The sequence below is a fragment of the Gobius niger genome (assembly GCF_951799975.1).
Source record: "Gobius niger genome assembly, chromosome: 7".
In the NCBI taxonomy this organism is placed as follows: Eukaryota; Metazoa; Chordata; class Actinopteri; order Gobiiformes; family Gobiidae; genus Gobius; species Gobius niger.
In genome coordinates, this window is record NC_136858.1 from 12,247,422 (window position 1) to 12,269,713 (window position 22,292).

Here is a 22,292-nt window from a genome sequence, read left to right on the forward strand (position 1 = left end):
TCCTTTTTTACTTTTACTTGATAACATATTTGGACCACTACTTTTTACTTCTGAGTAAAAACAAAAACATTTAAGTAACGTTACTCTTACTCGAGTAAATATTTTGGCCACTCCCACCTCTGGTTGTTGGTTGTTGAAAAACAAACATGCTGGGGTTAGTTAGCAAACATGCTAGTAATACTAACGTTGATGTTATTTTTTCTGTAAAATAAAGGACTTAATGTATATCAGTTCTATGTTTGGCTACCTGTCCATGGAGATGAGCTGACATTACGTGTCAGGTCTGAGGACAGCCCACTGACATATTTTTTAATCATCAATAAAAACATGAAACTATTCATTTTGTGGCGTTAGCAAATACTTTTGGACACAATGGAGGTTTCAAACAACTAAAAATGTACAGTCCAAAAAGAATTGCCAGACATCCAGGTAGATTTAATAACAAAGCCAGATAAAATGAGACATCTGGATGTATTTTGATTCAAACAGCTGACATTTCTGTTGAAGTAAGGTTAAAAACAGTAGTTGCTAATAATAATAGCAGCATGGCATGTTTTGTAATGTAGGTGGATTGAGCCGCACTTTCTGAAGTAAGAGGGAACCACCACAATGACTTCAACAGGTAAAACAGTGTTTGCATGTTCAGAAATAAATCATTATAACTAGAGGTATTTTCTAGACAAACAGCCAAAAAAATGATGAAAAAAAAGCCTTGGTGTTAAAAGTATAGTTGTAAAAGCCTGACAAAGCATAATGTAGGACTTTGACGTAAAGTATGAATTTGATTTCCAATTCTCGGGGCGAGGGTAGACACTAAACACTAATCGTCCATTTTGGAGCCAACCCTGGTGTCCTCCTTCCACCCAGCAGAGCATGTGTGTGGTCCGCTGGCTCAGCACTGGCCATCACAGCCTCCACATAAATCACGTCCTGACAGCAGGCGAGTGACGCCTGTGACATACGAGGCCACTTTAGCGCCGCCAAAAAGAGAAAACAATCAGTAGGAGGGCAGAGCGCGTTTGTCCATAGTGACGGATGAACATACAGAGGTGTCCATGTGTCTGGGTAGTTCTGACATTGTCCTGACATTAGAGGCCTTTTCTCTCTTTCAACCATTTCATAAAGTTTTTCCCTCAAGAAAAACATACCTCGAGTTGTGGTTTGCCTGTTTGTGGCCTCCTTTTTAAGAGCTCAGAGCTTTGTAAAACGCTCTGCTGACGTCATAAGGGGTACATCTCTGTGTTTATGTTGTTGAGACACCTTCACTTGACTTGATCTGACTATTTCAGGGCTAAAACTGCTGCATATGGAGAGATCACAATGATGTTAGATTGGGAGACAACATGAATGTATCAGAAGAGCCTTTCTCTTCTCCTCTGTCTGCCAGTCACCAGTTCTATCCTTATGCTATATCGGGCCAATAGTTGGACAGTTTACAATATCTAGAGCCAATAAAAGCCAATATCTCAGGGACCAGACGTGATAAAGAAGGTTTTTGCGAGGCCACCGGGGAACAGAGAAACATTGAAATGAAAATTGGTTACAAGTTTGTTAATCGCAAGTTTCACCAACTAAACCTCAGTGAATATGGACATGTCATTTTGAAGCGCAGAACCTGGACAATCGCTGAGTTAGTTTAAACCTCCACAATTGTATTTTAGATCGCCGCACAAAACACCCCGGCTAGCAACAGTATGCTAATGCGAACGGCAACTAATCAAAGCTGGGACAGAATCTATGATTGAATGGTAAATGGACTTACATAGCGCTTTTCTACCTTTATCAGGCCCAAAGCGAAGAACCAGTCACCCATTCACACTCTCATTCATACATTCACACTCCCATTCACACTCTCATTCATACACCAATGTACGCAGACACTGGAGGCAAGTAGGGTGAAGTGTCTTGCCCATGGACACAACGACAGTGTGCATTTGGAGGAGGTGGGATCACCTGAAGTAATAAAATAAAATCGGCTACTGCTGGAGTGGCCAAGTATTTATGTTTTTACAGGCTTGTAGAAGATTTAACATATGGCATATTTTTGGGTTATTTTTTCGATCTTTATAGAGCAGATGACTATTTCACTATTTCAACATAGTTCATCACACTGATGGCGCTTCAAGTAGGCCTGTCACGATAACAAAATTTGAAGTTTGATATATAGAGCCATGAAAATATTGCGATGAACGGTATTATTGAAGACATAGAAATTAACTCTAAAGCATATAAATATATATAAATATCCCACTACAAACATGACATGACAATACAATAAAATGCAACCTGCTAAATGTAAAAAATAAAGTAGATCAGAAAAATGAATGCATAGAAAACAAATATTGAGCCTAAAAATGTATTGTTTATCTGTTGTTAATTGAACGGTAAGTTGAAATCGTGACGGCCCTAAAAAGACCCCAAGATCTGTTAATGTGGGACTCTACTGCAGAACCACTGCAGTAGACACATAACAGCTGTAAGATGGGTGAAAACCATATTACCAAAAAAATATACTATACCCTCATATAATTGGCCAAAAAAACATTACTGCACTTTTCATACAGACTTGCGTAAACACCAATAGGTAACTTGTTGCATCAGCCTTAATCGATCCATTAGTAGCGCGGTAAAAGAAGTTTGTGTACATGCTCTGTCCTGTCTGAGTGATGACTGCTGAGCTAATAGACTCTGATAAGTGTCCTAATGGATGTGGGGAGCACTTGGCAGGCTGCAGCGCTCCGGGATAATACGCTGTGTGCCAAAGCTCTGCCCACTGATGCCCGTTACACACACACAATGGCTCCTGGGTGGATTGATCCTGGCTCTTCTTACAGACTGGCAGAGCTTTCAGATCCCACTTCAGTCTGACAGGATGGATATCAGGTTCCATCAGTGACCTGTAACATACTGTACTTACAACAGACAGGTTCCATACAGCGAGATCTTTAAAATCTTTAAATGACCTTAAAGGTGCATTATACAACTTTTTATGTGAAAAAAAAGTTGATATTTGTGCATATTTGACCTTCTAGTGTATGAGTATGGTGCTTTTAATTCATTTCACAGTTGTCTCTAAAACGCTCCAGGATCAATTGTTTGGAAGGTTTTCACGACCCTCCCACCACAAAACAATTGATCCTGGAGCGTTGTAGAGACCACTGTGATTGAAAGTAAAGGCGCCATGCTGACCACTCGTACAGCCGCTGCACTACAAGGTCAAATACGCACAAATATCAACTTTCTTTTTCCTCACAAAAAGTTGCATAATGCACCTTTAAATGCTCTGTTTTATGACGCTATTTGAGTACTGAAAAAATCAATTATCATGTCCAAATATAATCTATAGGACACAAACACATCCTGATCAATATCTTACACCTTGTTGATTAGAAAATGCTATATTGATCTAAAACGGCTAAATTGACATAATTTTACTTCCTGATTAATAAAGCACTCTCCGTAAGTCCCTCCTTCCCCCTCGTCTGCATAGTCGCTAATAAAAGAAAAGAGAAACAGAAAAAACAGCATGGACTGCACATGCTGCAGCTTCGGCAGATGTTTCTTGCACTTGCGATGGAAGGATATAAGCTTTGCAGAAGATCATAAGGTAAGGAAAGTCATACCTGGTTACTTAGGGAGGGATTAAACAGGAGGAGTATGGTACAATAATAATTATTATTCTTATTACTATTATAGGCTGTCATTGTGGCACTTAAAGGCCCTGTAACTGATTTTTTGATTAAAAAAAAACAATGAAAGAGGAAGGCAAAGAATAAAAATAATGGTGGTGGTCCAAAGTCATTCCTCACTTTCCGAACATATTAGTTTATAGGCACATTTCACAACTTGCAGAGTCACTTTTCAGGGTCACTTACACAAAAATGCAAGAAAAATAGCCTCAAAGTTCTTAAAATGTACACAAATGCTTTACAGTTAGATGAACAGTGTTTTTACTCAAATGTTTTGAGTTTACAATACACTAAAGGAGGACTAAACAAATTTCGTTCCATTTCTAGAAATAAAATCAGGTATACAGTCGTGCCTTTAAGAAAGATACAAAGATGACTGAAACATCTTAACATGGTCAAAAAGCTAAAAAGTTGATTTTGATTTCAACATGTTATTACTGTGTCTCGTGCTCGCCAAAGTTTATCTATTTAACCAACAAAGCCTCATAATTAGTGAGGAAAGAGATGTTACAAGTCAGCAATGTGTGGCTCAAGTGCCATTTTACGTCTGCCTTTTTTTTTTAGAGAGATGTGACTCTAAAGTGGGTAATAACAGGCCGCCTCGGCACCAGTTGAACAGATGACAGAGTAAAAGAGCCAACTCCCGACCGCCACACCTATAGGACGACAGGGAGGAGAGACCGCAATTGTTACAGTGTCTTGGGTTCGGACCAACTCTTGGCTCAAGCAGCAGAGGTGGAGTGGGACCGTTGTTTCAGACTAGTCAGCCATTTTGAGTAATAGACCATTATTTTATAAAGGTCCCATAAGAGTGCAACACAAGTCCGCCACCATCCTTCACGAGCCCAGAGTGGTCCTTTTTACGCCGGCTGAAAAGCTTTGACGAAATTCAGCCACGATGAAAGCGTGACCGATGAAATACGATGAGTTCTCTTGCAGTTTGGATGGAAATGGTGATTACAGAAGTGCCAAGACAAAGACGAGAGGAAAGAAGCAGCTAAAAGACGAGCTATGAAGGTAAGCTAACATGGCTAATGCTAAAGCCGAATGTTAAATGCAGTCGTGTTTCAGAGGGTTGTCTTGTTTCTCCTCTCGTAAATCAGCAATCAGCAGTTTGTTTACGTCAAGTCCCGTTTCTAACCAAATGAAAGTTTTATCCTTAGAGCCACACAAGAGACTTTTTCTTCAAGAGACTGGTGAGATAATGGTTGCCTAAAAGCAGAGTAGAGAAAAAGAAATGTAAGAGTGAGCAGCAAATTACAAAAAACAAACAAACTCCGATGCAGAATTTCCTCAAACTTTCACAATAGCCGTGATGAAGTGCTGCATTTACTTCCATGTAAGTTAATAAGGAACAGGCCTAAAGTGATTACCCAGACAGTTTTGCCTCTTGATTTGCCGCTTGACTTGATCGTGGATTGCTGTTAAATTGTAGAGCTACGTATGACTGCATAACGCGCTCCAGAATGTCACAGCCATTACAACGAATTACTTTCACTTAGCCATCAACTTGTCATAAACTTGTTTTTTCCTGCACTTTTCGCTCAGGAAAAAAGTGATTTGTGCCCGTAAAGATGATTGCTCTGCACAAAGCTGGAAATTACAATCAGACCGGTCATGACTTTATCATTAAATTCGTCTGAGAAACGTTGAAAACATCCAGTAGGAGAAAGATGGGCGTTTGTCTGGTGTTAAGTCAGGAGTTGGCTGAGAAAGCAATGAAGTGGTTCAGTAAAGTTGCTCTTTGCACCATGTAGTAATGCATTTTTTGTGTCTTAGTTAAGAGTCAAGCCACAGAAGCATAAAACTGGAGAGGCTTTGTTGAACCAGAGAGCAAACCAACATAGCAACCTTTGCACCACTGGGTTAGGGTTATGCCTGTGTTCTACCATGACTTGTGTTGGTTAAACAAATCTAAAACAAGTAAATAAATATGTACAAGAAATATTTGTGTGTTTTGTAAATGCATGTATTTGCCGTTGCTACGTGATGAACGTTCTTCTTGCTGCAAATGTAAAACCCGCCCCACACAGCTATAAAGCCACGAGACCTGATATACAAGAGGATTTGAGCAAACGCATCAGCATCAAAATCTCATGACAATCCATCTTCCAGCGCAAGATAAAGGATGAGATGCATCAAAAAGCATCACGAGACTGATACGAGACAAGACAACATCATTTGAAGTATATTCATGTCAAGTCTACTCAATTCGAATATTTATTCCCGAGGGGCAATTGACATTTTTTTTAAAACATATATTGCTTTTTTCTTGTACGATTGATGACTACCAAATCTTCCACTGTATCTATGTAACTACAACAGAAGTAGACACATGACGATAATAGAAACTGAACAAAGATAACACAGGGATTTTGGTTAAAAAATATATATATATTAAGTGCACAGCTCTAATGTCTATTGTCAAAATGATGCCGATAGAAGTTTCATAGTGAAGGCAATTTTGGCAGGACTTGAAATCGCTTCAGTGGAATTAATGGCGAGTTCAGAAGGAAACCACCTCACCAAGTGGGAATCCAACACAAACAAAACCGTTATCTTGCTGAGGTCCAAACATTATGCCTAAAAGCGATGTTGCAATAAAAGTGCTGTTGCTGTGATGCAGAGGTCAGACTGATGCCAGGCGCTAAATAATAAGCGTTTCTCATACTGTGCTCGTGAGTGACAGCTTGCCTCTCCCCCGCTGTGCTCTGGCCCTGCCCCGCTTTAATGGGCTGATGTACAATCCCTCTCTGCCTCTGCCAGTGTCGGAGCCATCACAGAAAGCACGCAGACACGACTCTGGGCTAAAACAATAAACATTAGCACCGTGGGAGATGGAGCTTGTTACAGCAGGGAACTTGAGACACTGCTCTGTGGGAGCTGAAAGATAAAACTTTGATAACAGACAAGAATTCTTCACTTGCGACTTTTGCTTTTTTCAGGGGACCACCAAAGTTATCATTGAACTAGGGTTAGACAACGTCAGCCCCGGGGACCAAACCCGTGCATGTATCCTCTGGTCTACTGAATGATTATGAGAAATATAACAGCACAATACAAAAGAAATCTAAACACTTGTTCAAATACAAAGGTATAAAAAAATTCCTGGGGGATGACCACCAGACCACCCCGATTAATCTGTCTGTAGCACAACAATGAGTTTGTGTGGTGTTTGAGGTCGGGTCAGTGTGGGCAGTCTTGACCTACCACATCTTTTGATCTGGGAAGAAAAGAAATCCACTACCATGCAAATTTACCTTCGGAATTCGGAATTGGGCTGTAATGATGAATGGTGAGTCCCACAGAGATTTCAAAATGTCTTTTTCAGGGGAGTCTTAAGTAACAGAACAATTTGTAACTGGAATTAAAATGTATGTCAAATCAAATACTGAAGTAATGCTTGGAGATTCAGAAAGTAACGGAAAGGTGGTTAAACCCCAAGTGTGTAGCCTACTGTTGTTGTGTGCGACAAACTTCATCCATATGGCCCACACGAGACAGGAAGGGTATCAGGCTTAAGAAAACACCTACCACTTTGAAAACCGCCACTAAATATTAAGCAAAAACCTAAGTAAAAACAGTATGCTAAGAGGTTAGCTATAGCCATCTACAGCTACGAAATTCATTAGCTTTTTGCAAAAACATTATGTAAACAAAAACAGTAAGCTAGGAGGTTAGCTATAGCCATCAAGAGCTAACTGATTCACTAGTTTTTTTTACAAAAAATTTAAACAAAAACCGTATGCTAGGTTATAGCTATAGCCATTTTTAGCTAACAAATTTACTAGTTTTTCTGAAAAAACATTATGTAAACAAAATCTGTTTACTAGGAGGTTAGCTTTTTCGCAAAAACATTATGTAAACAACAATTCTATGCTAAGAGGCTAGCTATAGCCATCTAGAGCAAACCGATTCACTCGTTATTCGCAAAAACATAAAAACAAAAACCGTATGCTAGGAACAGTCTTCACGAGGATGTGAGACAAGCCTCAACTCTGACAATGTTCAAATCCAGGCTGAAAACAGTTCTTTTTACCGATGCATATGACTGAAAGTATTTTATCTGCACTCTCGCCTTTTACTGTAATTGATTAATTTTATGTTGATGTTTTTATTGATTCTATTTGTTTTCAACTGTGAAGCACTTTGAATTGCCTTGTGTATGAATTGTGCTCTACAAATAAACTTGCCTTGCCTTGCCTTGCCTTGCCTTGCCTTGCCTTGCCTTGCCTTGCCTTGCCTTGCCTTGCCTTGCCTTGCCTTGCCTAGGAGGTTATAGCTATAGCCATTTACAGCTAACCAATTCACTAGTTTTTCATAAAAAACATTATGTAAACAAAAAACGTATGCTAGGAGGTTTTAGCTATAGCCATCTACAGCTAACCAAATCACTAGTTTACGCAAAAACATTAGGTAAACAAAAACTGCATGCTAGGAGGTTAGCTATAGCCATTTACAGCTAACCAATTCACTAGCTTTTCGCTGAAATATTATGTAAACAAAAACAGTAAGCTAGGTGGTTAACTATAGCCATTTACAGCTAACCAATTCACTAGCTTTTCTCATTATACACTTGCATTGTAGAAGCTCACGCCAGTTCAAGATTATTTTCATTTAAAAAAAAAATTGTGTTATGTGAGGCCCTTCAGTTGCATCATGCTTGAAGGACAGTGAATCAAACACGGCGCGCTCATGCTTTTAATTACAGCCCCGTCCTGGAGTGGCCAGGAGCCGTCATGTCGCTGGGAAAAATGCTGAGGTGACGTTTTAGAATGATTGAGCATCATCATAGGTGCACGCCTGCCCTGCCCCTGCATGAAATGGTCGTGACTGAGGGACTTTTACAGTTATGTAAGAGATGGTGCCGACGTGGCTCCAAGAAAATAATTGACGGCTAGTGATCTATAATGACAATTAACTGAGAACGGCAGTTGAGCAATATACGTTTATGATAGCAATGAAACTGATTTGTTATTTATAAATCAAGGCGGCTTCAGTTGGCGTAGTTTTCTACTGCGCCACATTCCACATTATATGTTTCTATGTCACAATCAACAACCGAACTGTCAAAAAACTCAAAACATAAACAAGCATGTCAGCGATACCAAAAGTATTGCTAGGAAGAAATGCTAATAAAGAAACCTAATCAATAATGTTTGGCTAAAACAGCAACAACTCTTGTGCTTAGTTCTTCCTTAATATTTAAGAGTCCACACTGATGCCTGTTATTACACTCCATGGATTATCTAATAAATGAATTGCCGTTTATGGTTTTGCAGCAGTAAGGCGGGTCCTGAACGTCGTGCAGTGCTCCCGGATGTTGAGGAGCGTGGCTGGCAGATGCTCGTCAGCTGTGCCTCTGCCTCTGGTCATGTTCTAGTTTTACTCTTCCACGCGCTGAGCAAGGCATAGAGAGACACAGTGATCTGCTCATTAGAATAAAAGGGCTAAAAATACTCGGTATCAGCGCGCAGGAGTATGGACAGATGAGCGTTACATCACGGGCACTGACCTCCTGATCTGAGCAACAAATTGGAGTGAGATTTTGCTTCGAGCTACATTTTTCTTTTAATGTCTTTTTGGATCTATTCTGAGCATTTCCCAGGCTTTATCTGACAAGCAGCCAGACAGCCGAGATGGAGGAAGTGAAAGGCCAGCATATCGACCTTGGAACCCTCATGTAGATGAATAATAACGCCTTAGAATTGCGCTTGTTCAGATGCTCAAGCTTATTCACTCACTCCCACACTCAATCTGTAAAGGCAGGGCATTGTAATAAAAAAACAAAATAACTAAAGAACTAAAACGGGCAAAACACTCTATAAAATGATGCCTTTCAACAGAGTATCTTATTTGAATTATAGCCCTATATGTTCTGATTTCCATACATAAATCTGCATAAAGTAGCGTCACAATTGACGCTTTAATTTTACTTTGTGACTGGGAATTTTGCTTCACCAGTGCACGGCCACGTGGAAGACTCAGTCCTCAATCCAGCCTTGAAGAAGCTGCACGGTCCAGACACACTTATTCTTAATGATCTTTGGCATGTTAATTTGAAAGTGGCCAAGCGAAGGTTTTTTCTGGCTGGCCTTACAGAAGCCAAGAAAATGGTGGCAGCATTGTCTTTCTGTACAGGCTTGGTCACTGATGTTTTTAGACATAGCTTATTTAGAACTTTCTATTGCCAGAGTACATAGGGCTAACAGTGATACAATTGAGGTTTGGCAAGATTTCATTCTTTGACTCCAACAGTTGTGTAAGAAATGATGCTTGAATGATGATCTGAATGTGGGTGGGTGGGAGGGGCGTGGGCAATTTGTTCCCTTTGTTGTGTTTTTACTTTAACACTTGTCAGATACTGGACACAATTTAAATAAGCTTGTCTGTAATGGGTATGTATCTGAGTGATAAGTGTTTTGTTTATTTCTATAAATTGAAAATCAATAAAAAGTTGATCACAAAAAAAAAATAAGCTGCACGGTTTGTGACGAAACGTTGGCGCTGAAACAAGTGAATCCAGCTGTCTTTGACTGACTGGACTCGATAACCCCTGAGAGAATGAGCCAAATGAAACATTTTAAAAGCGCTTGACAGCGATAAGACAAAATTCATTTACAAAGCCTGACAAACTGCTGCATACGGGGCCTTCACAGTGACACCGCTTTAGTTCAAACGGCCGTCATACAGTAAGCACTCTTTTGTTGTTGCAGTACAAAGTGGAGAGACATATGAGCAGACCAAAGCAGTCTATCCTCGCAGAGAAGGTGCTGAAATGGTACTTTCGCCCCAAGGTTTAATGTTCTATCACGCGGCGTCTCCTGGATAAGCCGGGGGAGATTTAGGAAACGCCGCCCGCTTGAAGAACTGCTCGCTATCAGCGGCACATTGAGCGTGACTGCGGTGGTGTTCGAGCTCACGGGTCCGTAAAGCCACTACTTTCTTTTCTTATGACGTTGTTGTGCAACTAGCGTGAGCAGAAAGAATCAGAGTTACGCGAATAAAAACAAGTGCATTGAAATATTTGGATGGAATTTTGAATGGAGAGGATAAAAGTACAAGTACGCAAAGCCGTATGTAGATCATTTCACCGATTATCTTCTGCTATTGCAAGGCCTTCAAATACAAACCTGTTTTTGTCATTTACTGTATAGAGGGCTGAAACAACTAATCGATTAATCAACGACTAATCGATTATTGAAATAGTCGACAACTATTTTAGTAATCGATTTTCTGGTTCACACAGACTCAAATAGAGCCAAAATCACATGAAGATGTAGTATTTTTGATGAAAACCTACTTTGTTTTTATAGTGTCTGTCGTGTTTTGTACTAGGGCTGCACAATATATCGCGAAAAATATCGTATCGCGATCACCATAGCCTTCATCTGACTGAGATTGACCCATTTTTGTGTAAAAGTTCAGTTTTAGTTTAACATTTACTAGCTTTGTTAAATTCTCCCCTTGTTTTGGTCCTGATGGGGTGTTTTTAAGTCTTCTTTTGACACAATTTGCTGAAAAAATGGAACATATCGTGTTTAGTGAAATATTGCAATAATACCGTTATCGCGATATTGCACAGCAGTATTGCATATCGCAAGTCACTTCAAAATCGTGCAGCCCTATTTTGTACAATGTAAATTTCATGAATATCTGTCTGTGTCTCATCCAATCAGAAGCAGAATTAGCACCAAGAGCCTCCAACAAACATTTACTTTTCTCCATCAACACGTCCTCAAGCAGAGCCACTTTAGCTTCATGTGATAAAAAAATAGAAAAAATAAAATTTTCTTACACCATTCGTAATTTGTAAAAATAGTCGATAGTTTAATCGATTACAAAATAATCGTTTTTCAGCACTAACTGTATATGTCAAATGTTTTCTTGCTTTTATCTTACGTTTTTGCTGTGGTTTTGTCGCCTGTATTGTTGTGCTTTTGTTGCTTTTTCATCACTTCTTAGTTGCCTGTTTTGTTGCACTTTTGTCACTCTTTTGATGCCAAACTGGAGCAAATGTGCTTAGTTCAGGTGGGAGTTAAGAGGTTAAAAGAAATGGTGCCCTTTAAGGCGAGACATCGGGAAAACATGTTCAACCCACACACAAACCCTGGAACCTTCTTGCTCAACCAAAGGTTTGACAAGAAATCCACAGTGTTTAATCAGGCAATACGCTTAGTCTGCATGTAATGACAGTCAGCTTATACCTCCCACCTCCCACCGCACGTTTCTATGCGGTGCTATATGTCCAGCTACACCTCCTCCTCCTCCTGACAGGGCACCATGATGTACGGCCTGCCCCGTGAGCTCCAGTCAACATCACAGAGCGGTGACATAACACTGCACTGGCCCTGAGAGGAGAAAGGCGTGCAGCTTCCCCAACACCTCCATACATGTTTTCATCACCATCTGCTAAAGCCCGGCCCGGGAGAGGTTGTAGCAATCAATCACATCGCTGCTCCTTCCTAATCTGCGCCTGCCGGCCGGGGAGAGTTCAGATAGAAAAATACACTCCTTTACGTTCTGCACTTATAACAGCATGTCTTGGTTGATGGGACACTGTTGCTGACACATATATATTTTCTTAGTAGGGACCAAATTCACAAAGCACGTCACTCTAAGGTCAAAACCTCACTTTGTTGTCAAAAACTTTACACGCAGGTACGCACAAAACTACAACATACAACTGAACTGTTTAAGATGTGTTGTTCTTGAAATCAGTTCAGTCAGTTGGTGGCTTGGCGCTGTCGAAGGCGTTTAGTCTCATCAGTTGGGAAAAACTAATTGGGTTGCTCGATTAAAGGGATTTTTCAGGATTTTTGACATAGGGCCTTATTTCCTAGTTATCCAGAGTGTTGCTGGTACCTGGAGGTATTTTTTTTTGTAATTCATGCAGTTCTTATGTTTGAAGAGTATCGTGGCGCTAGGCTAATGCAAGGCTAGCGCATTTCTACGATATCAGCTAGCCTGCATTAAAAACAGTCTGACCCGCACCACAGTGCACCTGAGGCAAATCACTTACAACGCCAGACTAACCATATAAATGTCTTTGTCGTTAGAATAATTTTAGCCATTTTGCATTTAAAAGACCTTATATTTGAGCAGCATCAGCTTCGTGGCCGTATAAGCTACGCAGCGGCGGAGTGATCTGCTAGAAAATAGTCCCTCAAAATGCGATCATTCATGTGATGCAAGGTCAGTTATATTCCAAAAATTATTCTATCAACACAGACATTTATATGGTTGACTGTTTTTAATGCAGGCTAGCTGATACTGTAGAAATGCGCTAGCCTTGCATTAGCCTAGCGCCACGATACTCTTCAAACACAAGAACTGCATGAATTACAAAAAAAAATATCTCCAGGTATCAGCAACACTCTGGATAGCTAGGAAATGAGGCCCTATGTCAAAAATATCCCTTTAAGGCAAAGATAGTTATACTAAATGTGAAAACAAATGATACTATGCAAAACTCTACTGCACTATCCATGTTGTTAACTTACATTAAAAAGTTTCTTGTTTCAGTAATTGTTGTTTCTCGGTTTCGGCGGAATAATCGGAAAGCTGTACACAAATAGCAAATGAGCAGATTGCATGAAAAACTAAATAAATCTGTCCCCACTGGGATTGATTATGTGTCAAATCCAATAACCCCACACTTCACTTTCTTGAGAATGAAGACAGGTGAATGTCCCAAAAAAACAAAAAAACAACTGGAGACCTGCCAATTCCAACATCATTCAAGACGAGACAGGACAAGAATTCACACTGCCCACTCTCGTCCCAAACTGTGGCTGGTTTCGCAAAGTGCATCCAACATAAACGTCTTTCGAAGCGGAGGGAAGAAGGCGGCGCTCTCCCCACACCTCATCCCTACACACGCATGTTTCCTCCGCAATCTGCTAAAGTCCGGCCCGTGAAAAGTTGTACAGTAGCCATCAATCACGCGGCCCCCTTCCTTTCCTCCGCTATAGTCCTATCTGCGCCCGGCTCCGAGAATTATTTATGACCCAATCAGACCTTGGGCGTTTCCACTTCAACTCTAAACTCATCCATATATTAAAGCAGCGCCTTGAGAGCATAAACCAAGCCGTGTGGCGTGTGCGTGTGTGTGTGTGACCTTTTCACAGACTACCATATTCTACTGTTTACCGCGAGAGTGAAAAGGAGCTAGCTCGCCTATGAAACTCCACTCGGACCACTCGAAATGTATTGGATATTGTAAAAGCAAGCTGTTCTCGGAAATGGCATGTCCTTCAACGACAAACGGAAAGTCTCTCTATTGAGGGGGTTGTCGTCTGAGGCTTCGTCGGCAACTAGCGATCTTTTAGCCGCAGGTTGACGTTATTCTGATCTTGTGGGGGGCGGGGCTTGAGAGTACATTTTTAGAATAAAGATGGGTGAAACCAAAACCAATGTAAACCTTTTCCTAGTAGATCGGTTTAATCACAGCCTTCTGCGTCCAAAGAGCATTACTGTAGTTGCTGACAAAGCTACGCTAAACGGGTGCCAAACATTTGATTAATACATGTTCCAATCCAAATCCATTCAGTTGACAGCACATCTTTGTTGCAGTCTATTTTTAGGGGTACATTTGATCTCCCGGACATGAGAAAGGTTGTGTTGCTCTTGTAACAAAGCGACATAGACTCTGGCAGGTTCCGCTGAGTGTCTTTGCTCAATGAGGGGAAAAAAAGTCTTAAAAAGTGCACAATACGGACCAAAACAATGTTCAAGACCAAAATGGTTACCAAGACGTTTTTGTTTTGGGCTGTGTTATCACAAACGTGAGGGTGGAAAAACTCAGTGATTTTGAGTCACCTAATGTTATGATACTGATGATTCTCACGGTCGGAATGACATAGACGTTTTTCTTTGCAACACCAGCCGCCGGGGCAAACACCAACACAAACGTATGAGCGACTTCACTCGAATCATCAAAATCTCTGAAATTATCGGCGCATGTGTCTTCAAATTTCATGCAAACCGGGACCAAACTATCACCAACCGCTACAAGGGCACACAGATTGAATTTGGACACAAACATGCCCATTTAACATCTTTTGGCTCGAAACCGATTCATTTTCTTTTCACTTGTGATTAAAAACTGAGTAAATGTGCCAGTACCTGCGACACAGGCGATGATTCGGCCGATGTTTACGAGGACTATCAATCATAAGTGAGAGTAAAAGTTATAAAAGTTACCTAGTAGAAGAATTCTGTGGTTAATCTCCAACATTCGGAGTTTCTTCATTCTGTGGCTTTGTCGCAGCTACTTGTCAACTTCAACTCCCTCGTCTTGTGCCATCTTTATTTTACATTCCATTACACTGTAGTTTGGCCCCTATCCCTGAGGTTTAGGATCACAGTGTCTATTGCAGGTGAGGGGGGTTCAACCGTGCGACCGTGAGGATGTGACTATCTATTGTGTGTTCCTAGCTTCAGTGTTCAGAATGCAAAATCCATAAATCGCAATACTTTTCCTTAATGCTGGAGCTGCGAAAGGAAGCGCGCAAAAGAGAGAAAAATGCATGCCAGATAGAGTTTTTTGTGTGTGCAAGGGGCTCCAGCAGAGGAACAGCTGGATGGAGATACAAAGGAATGTCTTTCCTGTCTCCTCTTTCTCCGCACACAGAGTCTCCTTTCTGCACGTAGAGAACACATGCAAACGCCAAGATCACGCCAGATATAATCACAGCGCGCTCAAGTGGATCAGCGACAGATTAAAGGCTTAATTACTCAAACAAGTCAATCTATCAATAAGCAATTAATTCCAAATGAAGTGTAAGCTCCTTCAGGGCATTGATGTCGACAGAGGTGACTACAAATAACGCGCATACGACAAGATCTGGCTTAACTTTTTTTTTTTTGGACTTTTGTTTTAGGTTTATTATTGATGTTTGGGCACAGGAAGCGACTAGGAGATGTAGAATTCCCCACCAAACTAAAACAAAAATTAGAAAAGCGTGAAAATGTGTCTACTGTACTTTAAGAACGAAGAAGTTGGCACGCGTAACAATCAGTGTACAGTGCAGAAAGTGACGTCACTCTTAAAAACAATGCAAGGAAGTTGTATCGAAAGTGAGCGTAAACAGCAAAGCTCTTTTCTGACGCTACTGACGAAAAGGTGCATGTTTTTTTTCCAGAGCTTTTCCAAAATAACTGTACGCAAAGCAAGCACTCACCTCTTCTCTTCCTCCACGACTCTTTTACGCGGTGTTCCCGTACCGATGATCTCGTTCCGAAATCCGTGAAATTCTCTCGGAAACTTTTACAAACCCGTCCGTGAAGCGTGTGCCCGACCTCCTTCAGTCCGTTCGGGTCCAGGCTCTCCTCCTCCTCCTCCGCGGCTGCTCCAGTCCGTCTGTCAGAGGAGAGGACAGACCATAGTACAGGCGCTGGAGCCGCTGCCTGGCGCTGCTCTCACGGGTGCGCTGGGTTTGGTCACCGACTCGCTCCAGACGGGATGTGAGGGGCGGGCGGACGTGAGGCACGTGCGTCTGAGAGGTACCAAACACAAAAACAGATCTAGCCTACTATTATTCAAGAAACTGTTCACGAGATTTGCAATTTCTCATTTGAAGTTTCTGCTCTGCATCTCATCTCTCAAGGCAACCTTTATGTCTAAGAATTAGCCAAAAATGTTGTACACAAAAGCTTGTGTAGAGGTCAGAGGTTGGTAAAGTGGCCAAAATATTTACTCAAGTAAGAGTAACGTTACTTTAACGTTACTCAAGTCAGAGCAAAAAAGTATTTGGAGAACATTTTACTGAGTAATGTGAGTACTGAATAAAGTGTTTGAGTGTAAAAGTTTGCTTCAAGTTTCAATAGTGACATAACTTATGAGAAACAAAACATTTAATGTTTTCTTTCTTATAGCTAGAAAAAAAAAACTCTTGTTTTTACATGCGTCAAAATTTAGATTTGTCATTTAAAGATTTACTCATGAGTGGCATGAGTTAATATTTTTTTTACTAAAGAGTACAGAGTACATTTTAATGTTACTCAAGTAGACGGGGGAAGGGAAGGGAATCTTATTTGTATACAGTAGTCACACCCAAAGTGCTTCACACATCAAATCAAATCAAACTTTATTTATAAAGCACTTTTCATACCGAAAGGTATCACAAAGTACTAAAAACACACACACACACAAACAGTGAGTTATTCTACACATGAAAGGGAGGTGGTAAGATACATTTGTAGCCACAGTTTCCCCTGGGGCAGACTGACAGATGCAAGGCTGCTCACATCTGCGCCAACGGTCCCTCTTACCACCACCAACCACTCACACATAGGCATTGGGTGAAATTGCCCAAGGACACAACGACAGTCTGCACCTGCAGGAGCCGGGATTCAAACCCCCGACCTTCCAATCATGAGACGACCCGCTCTACGACCCGCTCTTTAAGGGGCGCCAGTGGCGCAGATGTGAGCAGCCTTGCTTCTGTCAGTCTGCCCCAGGAGAAACTGTGGCTACAAATGTAGCTTACCACCATCAGCATGGAGTGAATGACCCCCCCCCCCCCCCCCCCCCCCCTTTCATGTGTGAAGCGCTTTGGGTATAACTTGTGTCTGAAAAGTGCTATACAAATAAGATTCCCTTCCCTTCCCTACCATCTGCACCACTGTCGGCCAGTAGAAACAAAAAGTACTTGCAAAAGTACAATTACTTCAAAAAGTTACTTAAAGGGGCTGGAAGCAAGTTCGCCATTTTATACTCACTACTGCCACCTCAGGCCAAATGTGTCACTGCACCTTCTATATTAAGCTCGTGCATGACGGCAATTGGGGCCGAAGTGAGACATTTTTGAGTGACTGTACAGGATTTTAGAGGCAGTTGTGGTGAACAGGTCTGAGCTCATTCTACACATTAGGACATGGCTGGAACATGTAGGGGGAGGAAAATACTTAATTTTAACATTTTTAAACTCCTTATAGTCCCTTTAAGTACGTGTACTTGAGTAAATGTAGCTGAGTACTACCCGCCTCTGGTAGAGGCTACATGGGAAAAACCTTCAAACCAACAAAAAAAGAAAAAAACTCAGACATCAGTGAGTTATTCTACAGCAGGGGCGTCCAAACTCTTTTTCATTGAGGGCCACAGATCAGTGGCCCAGGTCAATGCAGTCAAACATTCAACTGGCTGCACGGTTCCCCAGCGTTATCGAGGCTTGGAACAATAATGCTGTTCTGTCTTATACCACCATTGTATTTTTTGAGGTTTTAATTGTGTCAATGTGCCTGTGGGCCACCAAAAATTGGTCATAGGCCCCGGACCCCGGGCCCCACTTTGGTTAGGGTGACCAGGCACCTCAGTCCTAGTTTTGAGATGTCGGTTTGTCCTGTGTCTCCATGGATTTCTCCAGAATCATTCATTTGTCCCAGTTGTACACAGGCTCTGTCGGGTCCTGGTTTGGGTCAATAAGATCCCAAAGCAACATTTTGCTTGAAAATCTGTCTTTTAGCCGTGCGAATGATAACAATTATAAACATTTAACCTATTAAAAATCTCAAGTCTATCATCTTCATTTTGCCTGGTATATGTCTTTACCATAAGATGTTGACAGTTTTACCATACAGTGCGGTGAAAAGAGTGGAGATTTGGCTCCTTGTGACAAATTCCCACATTGTGTCCTAAAATGTGGTCACCGTACAGTTTGGGCACCCCTGTATCTACACTAAAGCCTGACTACCGACCTCTCAAAATAATATTTCCACTTACAGCAAAGCCTTAAACTTTCCTTTATGATTGTAAACCCTTCTCAGACCACACGTTCTCACTAACTGAACCTTGAAAAGGAGAATTTGCAATAATGCATGCAATAAAGTTTAACAGACCGCGAGCCAGGCCATCTTGATCCTGTAAATGGTTGAACACTTGACATGGCGGCGTGATAATGAACATTAGGTCTGTTTAGCTCATAGATTTTTTGGACTGGATGCGTCCTGCCCACTGCCCCACTTTGAACTGCGCTGAGGTGCGTCTCCCGCCGTCCGCCTCCCGTCCGGGCTCGCGTCCCGCCCTGGAAACACAATCTGGGGTCTTCCCCTCTGACACAAAGAAGTGCCACCTGTCTGATTCATCCGTGAAAGAGGAGCCCCCACACTACGCTCCGATGACCTCATTTGTTGGAAGGAGCGAAGTATGGATTGATTACCGCCAAGTTCTTAAGCGCCCAATCCCAGCAGCCAGTCGAAATGAACAGCTGCCACCGTATAAAGTTAATCCCAGGAGAAAAATCGCAATATGGCACAAACGTCTTCAGGGGAGTTGTTGCTCTGCTCATAATGCAGTGCGGAACTGTCCGGACATTTGGATTACGGTCTCTGTGTGCAGTCATACAACACAATCGATACAATAGACTTTTTTTTTTAATAACAAAACATTAGACATGCATTTAGATTCGCAATCGCTCACTTCACATTTTAGAGGTCTTGTAGCAACTGTTTCCCATTTTTAAACCCACCAAAAACGGAGGAAGTTATTTTTTAATTGTTAGTTGTGGTCCAAACGTATTCCTCTGCCAACACATTCCTAGCATCCCGATTCCTCACGGGGATGAGTTTACACACATTTGACCGCTTTCAGAGAGCAGAGTTACCCGTCACTGTGTATAATGTTGGCGTTGGGTCAACTTCTGGGTTCACGCTCGCTCATAAAACGCCGCAGACACCACGCAGCAGTCTCTTTTCTTGCCACAAATGTCTCTGAACACAATATACTGCAAGAGGAGTAGGAAGTGTAGGTGCAGACCTTTTAAACCCAATGGGGATCTATATGGAATGGGAATCTACTATAGGAAAGAATCACATGTATTTCAGCAGAACAGGTGTGGTCTAAAGCAGTGGTTCCCAACCTTTATTGTCTTGTGTACCCCTTGGGCCTTTCAGTGGTCATCCGTGTGCCCCCGACCTCTGGGGTGCTGCAGTTTATTTAGAAAGTAATTACTTAAAAATGGTATTTGTAAGAAAAAGGACAATGTCGCGGTCAAAATAAACCTAAAATTTTACACATTTTACTGAAAAACATTGCTTTTCCTATAATAATTATGTTCAATTTCCCCCTTTTCTCAATCTGAAATAGTTTCAAGTACCCCCTGCTAGTCCCCGTACCCCTGGTTGGGAAACACTGGTCTAAAGCATTTCCAAAGCATTACCCTCTTGGGCGAAGAGTCTTACCCAAGAACACAACCACTGCATACACTGGCCGGGGCTGGAAGGAAACCTCTGACCTTTGGATACTGTATAACAATAATGGCAGTCTCTATTTACTAATTGTGACCATCAAAATAATGGAATGGAAGGAATCTCATTAACCTTTCATCTTCTCATACCCCCTTCTCATTAGCTTCTTTGTTTCGTCGCAGCGCATACACAGAGATTTCCGACGCAGAAGTGCACAGGTGTGTTTAAACTCTGTGTTTGAAGAGAGAGCCACACTGCGCCCATCCCGGGTGAACTCTGTCTGGCCTCTCGTTCTCTCCGAGCGACATACCAATTTATTTGTTGCACCGATGCCAAGCGCCGCATCCAGCACCTCTGCCTTATGCGTTATTGCGATTCAGCCCTACACCTTCACTGCAGAGAGAGGCAATTGTTTTATCTATCCTGACAGATGCTAACCCCACCTCTAAGTCCGCTTATATTTCACCTTTGAATGTTGGCCGGGGCGAACTGTTCATATTCTTGTAGCAGAATAAATTTCAATTTGAGGAGGGTCAGTCTAATGATGTTCATACAAAAGCTTCTTTATATAATAATAATAATAATAATAATGAATTTTATTTCTTAGGCGCCTTTCTAGACACTCAAGGTCGCCTCCCGTCTCGATGAGGTCTAATAAACGTTGTAGACATGACAAGTTTGGAAACGCATGTGATTCTTGTATTTCACTGCTCCCTAAAAACACTAGTCTTGTGCAATGAGAACTGCAATAGCACAAAGAAAGACTCAAAACGTACAAAACATAGTCACATTTCTTTATTTGTTTTCCAGACTGTAGTTAATACAAGTTTATAAAGTTGCTCGTACAAAGGGGGATTATAAAGACTAGTGGGCAAATATCAAAGAAGTAGGAACAGCTACTGGAGGGCAGGGCAGTAAAGAAAGACAATGAAACTGTAATATAAGGTTTAAAGTGGAAAGGAAAACAAACTAAAATATTTACAACACTGCAGATTTAAAGTACCAGTATTCAACAAAGTACACAATTCAATCAAGTCAGACAAGATTCACATATGGTTCAGCTCCACAAGTCAGTGTAAATCAAAAAGCATAAACCATAAAACAAAAGGCCAATAGTCTGTCCCAACCAAATTGTCCTTGTTGTTTATGGAGGCAGGAGGAAATGTCCGAACGCGTAAATTGTGCATATTGTTTCGAGTTATTGCATTGCTCAGTTTGAGAAGTTTGGAAGAAAAAGGGACCGACTGCGAAGCCTCTGCCGGACCCTGACATGGACGTTGTGACAGGAGACGTCCTTAGGCTCCTGGCCTCGATTCGTAGTTCGTCATCCACAAAGAATCGGAACCCAAGACAGGGCACCGAGCCTGCGTGGATCAAACAAGGAATTCAGAAAACTCATTCAGAAAACATAACCATATCACAAATATCAAAATGGTCACAAAATATCACTACAATGAATTTCCAGTAATTTGGCTGTTAGCGTTGCATTAGCATGTTAGTATAATATGACATGGTGGAGAGAGTGTGGGAAAAACCAATACTGAGACAAATTTGGAGATTTTAACCCAGGTTGCATTAGCTTTTGTAAAGCCACTCTGCGGAACATTCCAGGCTCCATGCTACTGTCTCTCACTCCATTTCCCTCACCTGTAAGTTCATACAATCACAGACAGACAGAAAAGACAAAGGAAGGGGGGGGTAACGGCCATCCAATTACACAATGGCTGTAAATACTGTTTAAGTGGCTGTTAGCTTTGCCCGTTAGCCTGTTTGCTTCTTCTTCGTGATTCCATTTGTGTGTTTTGGGGCCTCCGACCCGTAGGCAGCAAAATTGCAATGGTGGTTTTCTGGCCAGAGACACCAGGGGGCGATGAAAGACCCCCCAAACTTCCCATTAACACTTGTATTACCCCCAGGTAAACAAGTGACTTAGTACTGCTTTAAAGAGAGCACAAAAATAAATAAATACAGACAGCAGTGTAGCTAAAGTTAGCATTCGATCCGCTGTGCAAAATCACCAGACCAGAGAAAAGACTTACGCCCATATTGATCCATGGGACAGACGGGCAAAACATTGTTCATGACTACCGCAAACCTATTACTATCGCGGACACGTTTATCGGCTGAAGGAGGGACCTCATTCTCGAAGCCACGTACCCTCTCCCCTCCCTGTAGTTTTTTCCCGGTCGTTCCTCCTTTAAGTCATCTCCACGCTGCCACAGCTCGCTGCTATGCTAATGTGATTTTGAACCTCCTCCTTATCCCCGGTGGCTTCTCCATCGGAGTCATTGGAGACCGCCATTTTTACACAATTATTTATTTATTTCGGAGCTGCGGAAAAGATTAAAGCGGAAACTTCTCAAGGCTTCACCCGTGCGGATAGAGCAGCCCCTCGGTTCCCTGTAATCTCCAAAG

The 22,292-nt window shown here is 41.6% G+C and overlaps 1 protein-coding gene across 2 annotated transcripts in view; it reads right to left on the reverse strand.

The window, feature by feature from the left end:
- The window catches only part of lzts2a (leucine zipper, putative tumor suppressor 2a), an 86,287-nt gene extending 70,172 nt beyond the window's left edge, over nt 1-16,115 (reverse strand). For both annotated transcript variants that reach the window (XM_079559910.1, XM_079559909.1), the window contains exon 1: nt 15,875-16,115. The gene's annotated coding sequence lies outside the window, so the exon portion shown is untranslated. The remainder of the gene's footprint in view (nt 1-15,874) is intronic.
- Between the last annotated feature and the right edge of the window lie 6,177 nt (nt 16,116-22,292).